Genomic DNA, 8,556 nt, shown 5'->3' on the forward strand with positions numbered 1-8,556 from the left:
GTACAGTTTTGGTGTTCTCTAAGATTTTTTGATAGTGAGTGGTGGGCAGTTTGGCACATGAGATGCTACTCTGTTTCCTGCGTGTTAGTTTTGGTGTGGCTATAGCTGCCTAGATTCTGTTCTTTATGAGCGTGTGGATTTGTCTCTCTTCTGTGTCTCTCCACGTGTTTAATCAGTTAAAGTAGTGCTTCTGCATGTCCTCACCGTGGAAGAATCGAGCAACTCCACCGCTTAACCTTGGGTAGCTTCTTCGTTCCGACTAATTATTAGTCGCCGATATCCCCGTCCTCGCTCATCCACGGTTTCTGGAAAACCACCACCGTCCCTCCACCACCTCCTCCTTCTCTCGGCGCTCTCTTTCCACAGATCGAAGACTGCAAGCGGGCGGCGGCGCGGTCTGCGTGATGGCTATGGAGCAAGACGGAGTTTAGCTCCGTCGGCGCATAGGAATCTTGCAGGCGCCACCAGACGTGGCCTCCATGAGAAGGTAAGATGCATGACCGGTCCTCCTCACCTCGATTTTCTCTCTGAATCTTGGTGCTCCTTCTCTCACCTCAAGTACTCTCTCCCCTTCTCTATCAGGCAGCGCGGCAGGCGATGAGGACGCAAGGATGGAGAAGTACTGAGGGAGGGTGGCTCTACGCGGCGGCGGCCAGCAGGGGTCCGTGGGCGAGCAGCCCGGTGGTGGTGCGCGGCCAGCTCATGGATGTGGCGCTTGAACCGTGTGTTCCGCATCGGAGGGATTGACCATAGCGGTTGGATGCAGCGCGAGTGGCCGCTAGGATGAGCGGAGGCGAGCGGCCGACACTCCGCCAGGGATGACCGGCGCCGAGCGGTGGTGCCAACGCCGCTGCATTGTATCGTGGTGCACACCACCGTCCCGCTCCCCTTGACCCGTCCAGTCTGGCTGCCTGAATCTCAGATGCCCCGGTCTCACCGTTGCGGCGCCCCGCCCCCTCTCGACGTACGCGCCCGCTGCCGATTTGATGAGCTGAGGATCTGCTCACCGTCGAGTCCACCTGGGCGCAACTCCGATGTGTCAGCCTCGCCGTCGCGGCGCCCTGCCTCCTCTCGGCGTACGCGCCCGCAACCAATTTTATGAGGTAAGGATCTGCTCACCACGTGGGATCACGACCTGCTCGCTGTCTTCTGCCTCGGCGCCACGGCGAGCTCGCACTCGCGGAGGATGCCGTACGGGAGATGTCATGTGCCGGTCTCCGCGTCGATCCCACCACGGCTCACGGGCGAGGCCTGCTTGTGCCGCTTCATCCCGCAGATGGAGGCGGCTGTGGGCCAGCTGAGGAGGTCCGGCCTCCTCGCCCATCAGCGTTGTTGCATCGCGCATGTCTCCGGCTGGAGGTAATACACGCTCAGCAAGTTCGCGAGCGGCGTTCGACTCAGCGACGGAGCAACGGGAACCTGCTTCGTAACCTCCTCTTCGTATCCGAAGAATGGTCTTGCCCAGGACATGTTCGTTCGAATAGCCAGCAAGTTGGGCATGGATGATTCCTGGGTGAGTTGGTCTGATTCGCTTGGATCAGAGGTAGTTCCAAATCTGATACAGAGCTGGGAATTATTTTTAACTTTTTTTGATCTGGTTGAATACTTGTTTTCTGTATGAAGGAGATAAGACGCAATAATGCTTTCTGTCAGCTATCTTGAGTTCTGATCGAAGGTGTAGGATCGACTAAAACAACGATAGGAAGACACACACCGAAGAGGGGCATAATTATGTTGTTGTGTCATCACCATTTTATCTGCTTATAGTGGTTTTTGTTTCATAGATAGTTTTCTTTTTGTAAGAAAAATCAAACACGATAAGGGATTCTTTTGGCTCTTTGTAGGTACAGTACATGCTGCAGCACTCAGTTGTAGTTCTCCCTTGGTACTTTAGTTATGGCAGTTTGGTTAGAATGCGGTCAATTGTTCTTAAAAGTTTTGAAGTGGTGTGCATATAGCACATATGCTTATCTGGTTCTTAATCTAAGCAGTAGATTTATCTGGATTTTTTTTATGTATCCTCCTGTTGGTTGATCAGATGGAGGACAACTTGGTATTTATTTTTTGATTTAGCTGCTCTTTCTTTACTGCACGACTCTAAAAAATCCACTAGCCATGTGACTCTGCCTTGGCTTTTTCTTTCAGCTTAGGATCTTCGTGGATTGCAAGGTTTTCATTAAGGATTTCGATCCTTTACTGATATTATGCCCAACCTCAGCAAAAAAATATGTTGTGTTCAAGCAAGATAGTGAAGGCCAAACCTAAAATTCAGAGTGATGTTGGTTGGCTATAGTTCCTGGCCTTCCTCATTGGCTGGACAATTCTGATTAAGTCTATATATTTCTTTACCTTCAAGGGATACCTGCAACTATGCACTATAATGAGTAGAGCTATTTGTCTATCTGCAATCTAATTAACTGGTTATACCTTTCTTGAATTGAAAGCACACAATCGGCAGCCTTCATATCGGATGGTGTATTGGAAATTTGTTCTTATAATAAAGAGATGAAGTTAGGTGCTTCTCTGAAGTGTATCCATGAGTGATTCATTGCAATCATCTCTATATATTTTCTTCAGCCTACAATTCTGATCAAGAGTTAGGATGGTCCTTCTACTGAACATTACAGTTCTCCTATTTTAGAACAGGTCAGCATTTGGCTTGAATGAAAGCTCTCATTTTAGTTTCATGACATATCTCAGAAGTACTTCTTTTTGGCATGTTATGTCATCCTGATTAGTATTTCCCCCTCTGAATCAGACCTGAAATGTATCGTTTCATATGCAAACATTTATTTGTGTGTGTGTGTTGCATAATATGAACTTCAATAAGTGCAGATGTGGTGTGCGATGGTTCAGTATATAAGAATGTGAGCTAAATTGGTGCTCTCAAGGTATGCTTCCATTATTGTGTTCTTGCTACTGTCTTTTGATCAAATTCTTGCAAAATAGTTGAGAGTTTACTTGGACTGTTACTTTGTAGATACTTTACAAGGAAATTTGTGTCCGTGTAGTTTTTTGAATAATGAGATGACGCGAGTAAATACTAAATACTACACATCACCTCCGTGCGTTTCTTTTTGAGATAAATAAGAGAGCTATGTTTGAATTGAACCCTCTAATCACATTCTCTTTAACTGAGGGAACTGTGTATTATTATTATTATTATTATGTTTGCCAACTTACTCTTATTAGTAAAAAGACGGATCATTCTTGCTTCTAGGTTCAGTCAAATGTCTGAACAACCAAGAGACTGATGCAACAGAACAAAACCTTTTGTTCACACCTCCTTCACATGAAAATATTTGTTCTTCTTTGGCATGGATTTATTTTGATTCCTCCTTGCATGGAGATCGCCGTTTATACTATTTCGTTGTTCAATATTTTATACGCAGAGCATACATGATTCCCATTGATGAGTTCACATTTTTTTCCAAAGTTGAACCCAGATGATTTTTGTTTATATCCAGTCTAGCACCAAGAGAGTGGCATGCTGACCATGGAGGTTCTCATTCCTTTTTCAATCCTGATTCGGGATATGAATCAAGTCCTCCAATTCTTCTTACTTTCTAATTGATTCTAGCATTCTCGAGGTCACCGATAATTGCTGGATTATTAGAGTTACTTTGCATTGGGAAATCCATGACAAAGATATCCTTTAATTCTAGAATGTAAACGAAACAAGAGAAACTGCTACAGTGATTTAGTAAGTGTGTTAATCATTGACTCTAATCCCCATCCTTTCATGCATTTGTGTTTCTAGGACGTTTTTGGCCTGTTCGTTAGCTTATGCACTGTTCGTGGTACTCAAAAATGCTCAGAAGCCGTAATTAAAGTTCTTTATGCAAAGAATTTACATATGTGGGAAAAGTCAAGATTATTTTCTTCCAGTTCTCTGTGTGTGGATGGTATGCGTGCTTATCAGTAGCAAAAAGAACAAAACCTGAATAAAAAATACCCACCACGTATAGCTTTTCCATTGCACAATAGTGAGCAAACACAGTTAACTTTGTGGCACCACTTTATCTTTTCTTGCACAATGAGTTAACTTTGTGGCACCACTTCATCTTTTTGGCCTAATATAGATATTTGTCACACATATTCTGGTTCCTCAGGTGAGATTTCCGAGCAGTTTATCTTCTTATTTTTCATTTTTGTTGTTGGCTCTAAGAGAGGAATAATTATGCCTTCCCCAATATCAATTGAGTATTATTTATTTTTTTGCTCATTTTATGCTTCCTTTATATAAATAAACATTCCTATATATAAGTAAACATTTTATAATGAAAAAGGATTACTTTTCATAGGTGTCCATCCAAGTTATATACGTGTTCTTTTCCTTTGATGCTTATTGACCTGTTTTTTGCGCACTGAAATAGTGTTTTTGGTGTCAAGTTCCAATGCTTCCAGGCTTTATGATTCATGCTAATATTTCTCAATATGTTTTTGAATTACCTCACCATACTGTGTTTATTCTGGAACTTGTAGGTTATTTTCATGACAAAGCGCTAGACGTTAACGGCCTACAGTCTGCTATGACATAACACACAAGAAGATGAAGAGTTGTGCCTTCCCGACACCGTTTAGTTCTTCCTTTGAATGTACAACATCCGGGCCAATACAGTGAACTGCGTCCATAAATCCTTAGGCTCTGATCTAGCACTACAGTGAATAAATACTCCATAGACCATGGCACCCAAAGCAGCGGAGAAAAGTTGCACTGCTCACCGTTATGTAAGTATCTCCCTACCATTGCATGCAACGCTCCACTCTGCCCACCGAACTGCTGCATTTCGTTGATTTCTACCTGTTGTTGTTGCGCATGCAGGCACACCGGCAGTGTATCAAAGCTGTTGCAAGATCTGCAGCATTTCTGCACCTAGCAAAGAAAGCGCCAGATAATGGGGTGACCAGCGTCCCTCCTAGCTTCTCCCCTTCGCTTGCCGAACAAAAAGGGGAAAAGGCCCATGGAAGGACAGAGTTCACATCACATCCCAGCACAGCTAGGAGGCAAGGTAGGCCTCCAGTGGCCCGATTTCTGCCAGATATCCAGCTACACCACCTCTTCAAGAGAGGTATCACCCAACATCCTCACGACCTGGTAGAGATACCATCAGCATTTCAGCAGCACATCCTTAACAGAATGGAGGGGCACGATCTACATCGACTGTGGGTGGTCTAATTTTGCTGAAAAATCATAGCTACAATGACAGTCTGTCGGCAACAATGGTGGGGAAAAGAGATCAGCCACATTTTATAAGCCGCTTCATGGAATCAGTAGAATCAGTAGAGCGTTAGTATATTAGCCATCACCGAGCTATTCGTCTTTTTTTCGCTTTTGCTCACTGGGTCACACTATTTTGCTGAATCACCTGTTTTCCGGCATGCTGTTTCTTAATTGTTTTAATTATATATCGTTGACTGTATACTAAGATCCTTCAGTATGTTGATCAGGCTGTCTTGGCCTACTATGTTAATTATATGGATTACCTGTCGTGTGTCTCTCTCCAGTCAGATTTCATTTGTACATGATCTACTATGTTAATTATATGGAGCGTATTAGCTCTGTAATTACTTCGGACCAAACGCACAACTCACCGAGCTAAATATACATGCAGCACCAAACAGAGCTAATACACTCCTCTCCAACTTCTAACCTAGCGCGGCGTGCCGCCGCACCATCATTTGCTAGTATGTATTATGGGTGGAAGGTGACATAGGCATCCCAAATGGGCCTGCCGAAGATAGTACCCGGGGTTTACTGAAGGCCCACTACCCGAAGAATAAGAAGATTCGGGAGCCCAAGATATATCAAGGAAAGTCAAGAGTTGTAATAGGAAGTGTTATTTGTAATCTGGCGGGATGAGTTAGAAACCGTCCCGGACTCTGTAACTTGTATAGCACGAATCCCTCGGCTCCACCTCCTATATAAAGGGGGAGCCGAGGGACGAAGAGATAATCGAATCGTTGTTTTACAAACCCTAGTTTTCATAATCGTCGAGTACTTTTCGGCTGAAACCTTCGAGATCTACTTACCCTCTACTTTCAACTAAACCCTAGCCTACAATCCATAGGCATTGACAAGTTGATACCTTGTCAATTGGCGCCGTCTGTGGGAACTAGAGGCGTAAGGATCTGATCTCGATGGCACGCTCAAGATCTTCGACATCGTCAACCGCAAGCAACACAATGGATCGAGGTAAACAGATCGCTGCTGGTCTTGTCGATTTTGTTCCTCACCCACCCTCCCGTTTGGATGCATATGCGTATCTGGCGGAGCCCATGGAGATGACGTTCGGAAGGTTTCACTTTCGCGTCGAGAAGGAAGGATCGTATCGTGTCGAGATTCCGATTTCGTCGGGATCGTCGGTGGTCGATTCCGATTTTTCCAGCTATGCATCGTCAATCGAGTCAGGAGAAGAAGAAACCTCGGCGACACGTTACGTCAGCACCAGAGCAAGAGAGAAACTCGCCAAGATCTTCAACGACATGTCGTTTGAGTCATCTGCGGACTCATATATAAGCGATGGCTCAAGCGATGTCGACAGTTACGACTTCATCGACAAATCTATCACAGTGGGCAAGGTCTTCATCAATCTCAACGATGATGTCACCAAACCCAACGTAGATCTGAGTACAAAGTATCATCAGATTTACGCCATTGAAGATCAAGAGGAGACATTCGAGGCTTTCGACGATCTGGGAAATCCATACGTCGATCCCTCCAATCTGCGACAAGGCCTGGGCAACAAATACGTCGGGCCAGAGCCGCGAGATAGAGTTCAACTTTCACAAGCAGCGTGGGACAGAGCCACGAGAGCTATGAATGGCACAGAACCAATGGCTACCACAGCCACACCAGAAGAATTGCAAGCATATCAATATAGGCTCGCACGAGCTGCCAGGGAATTGGAAAAACAGACAGCTGAGTTGAACAGGAGAAAGGAGGCAGCACGCATCCGGCGGGGAGAAGGGCAGATCTAAGTCGACAATCTAGAACTACGGGTGATAGCCACCGGGAGGCGCGGAACAGAGCAAGATCAAGGCTGCAACACATACCCGAAGCAGAAAGAGAGCACTTGGTCCAAAACCTCGACATGTCCTTTATGTCGATAGATACAAGAGGAAACATCATCCCTAAGACACCAGAGGCTGGGTATATGGCGACACATGCTTTTATCCTTGCATCTAAACCACCTCCAGGTGATCCAAGGGAAACACTGTACAATATGGCGGTAGCAGGAGTTGGAGCTATGGGGACAGCGTTTGTATCAACGCCTCCCGAAGGAGCGGCAAGGCAAAATAGTCCACGACTGCGGCGGCAACGGCGGCGGCTGAAGGACCAAGTGGAGCAAGAGACACAAAGAAGCACAAGCAAGGGTCGACGGAGCGCGGCAAAGCGAAGGGATCATCGGCAATCTCCGTAACTTAATGACGAGGATATGTGCGGCTTACCATGCTTCACGAGGAGAGTCCGAAAAACTCGAGTCCCCTCGGGATTCAAGTTACCCGATAATTTCAAAAAGTTCGACGGCCTCCAAGATCCGGAGGATTGGCTAGTCGACTATCTGGAGACGGTGAAGCTGACAGGAGGAACCAGGGCAACAGCTATGCAAAGCATCCAGGTACATTTGAGTGGAGCCGCACGATCTTGGATAAAGAAACTCGCTCTAGGATCCATCGACAGCTGGGAAAGTTTCGAGGATGTGTTCGTCAAGAACTTCAGATCCACGTGCAAAAAATCCGCGTCGTTAGAGGAGTTGAGAGCATGTCGACAAAAGCCAGATGAGCCAATGAGAAAGTACATCCAAAGGTGGAATATCATCAAAAACTCGGCAGAAAATATATCTGACGAGAGAGCAATAGATGCGTTTGTCGCGAGAGTCGAGCGTGGAGATTTTGTCGAGGATTTGGGAAGGACCAATCCAAAGACGGTATCCGCATTAATGGAGATAGCAAATAAATGGGCAGATGGAGAAGACGCTGTCCACAACAAACGGCACAGTCGCGAGGAGGACCGTGGTCGAAACTATCAACCGAGGCGAAGATTTCCTCGGCAGTACCAGAACTACGACGCTCCAGGACAAATTTCGGCAGGATTTCGGACAAATACAGGAGGAAGCAATAGAGATGATTACCAGAGAAGCAATGAATAGCGAGGTGATAACAGGGATGATTCACGCAACAGGCAAAATAGCGGGCCTAGGTTCCCAAGGCCTTTCGTGTCCCCTGAAGAGATGATGAACGGACCGTGCCAGATGCACTTTTTCCTCGACAGCAACGGTAAAAGACAGTCAGGGCACTTGCAGAAAGACTGTCGAAATTTTCAAGCAATGTTGCGGTATGCAGAGAACGCTAATGCGCGGGCAGCACAGAGAAATCCTCGAGAACCCGGCGAGATCCACTTGCCGCCTCCTCCCGCGATTACGGACGACAATCGGCATCAGCTCAGAATAGCGGCAGCACCTCCACCACCACCTTATGTTGATCCTAACTCCAACGGAGCGGTGTCGATGATTCAGAAAGGAAGGCCGTCCAATAGAGCTCAGAAAGTAATCT

General features: G+C 46.1%; 1 long non-coding RNA gene across 2 annotated transcripts; it reads left to right on the plus strand.

Moving 5' to 3' along the window:
- The first annotated feature begins 287 nt into the window (after window positions 1-287).
- LOC127311500 (uncharacterized) lies at window positions 288-5,487 on the plus strand. Of its 2 annotated transcripts, none has more exons than XR_007857709.2 (5): window positions 288-487; window positions 583-2,646; window positions 2,836-2,891; window positions 3,468-4,731; window positions 4,826-5,487. It is a non-coding gene; the product is annotated as an uncharacterized lncRNA (long non-coding RNA). The 2 variants fall into 2 exon arrangements; XR_011749565.1 differs by having other exon boundaries at window positions 4,486-4,731.
- Window positions 5,488-8,556: the final 3,069 nt, after the last annotated feature.

This window comes from Lolium perenne, chromosome 7 (assembly GCF_019359855.2).
Source record: "Lolium perenne isolate Kyuss_39 chromosome 7, Kyuss_2.0, whole genome shotgun sequence".
In the NCBI taxonomy this organism is placed as follows: domain Eukaryota; kingdom Viridiplantae; phylum Streptophyta; class Magnoliopsida; order Poales; family Poaceae; genus Lolium; species Lolium perenne.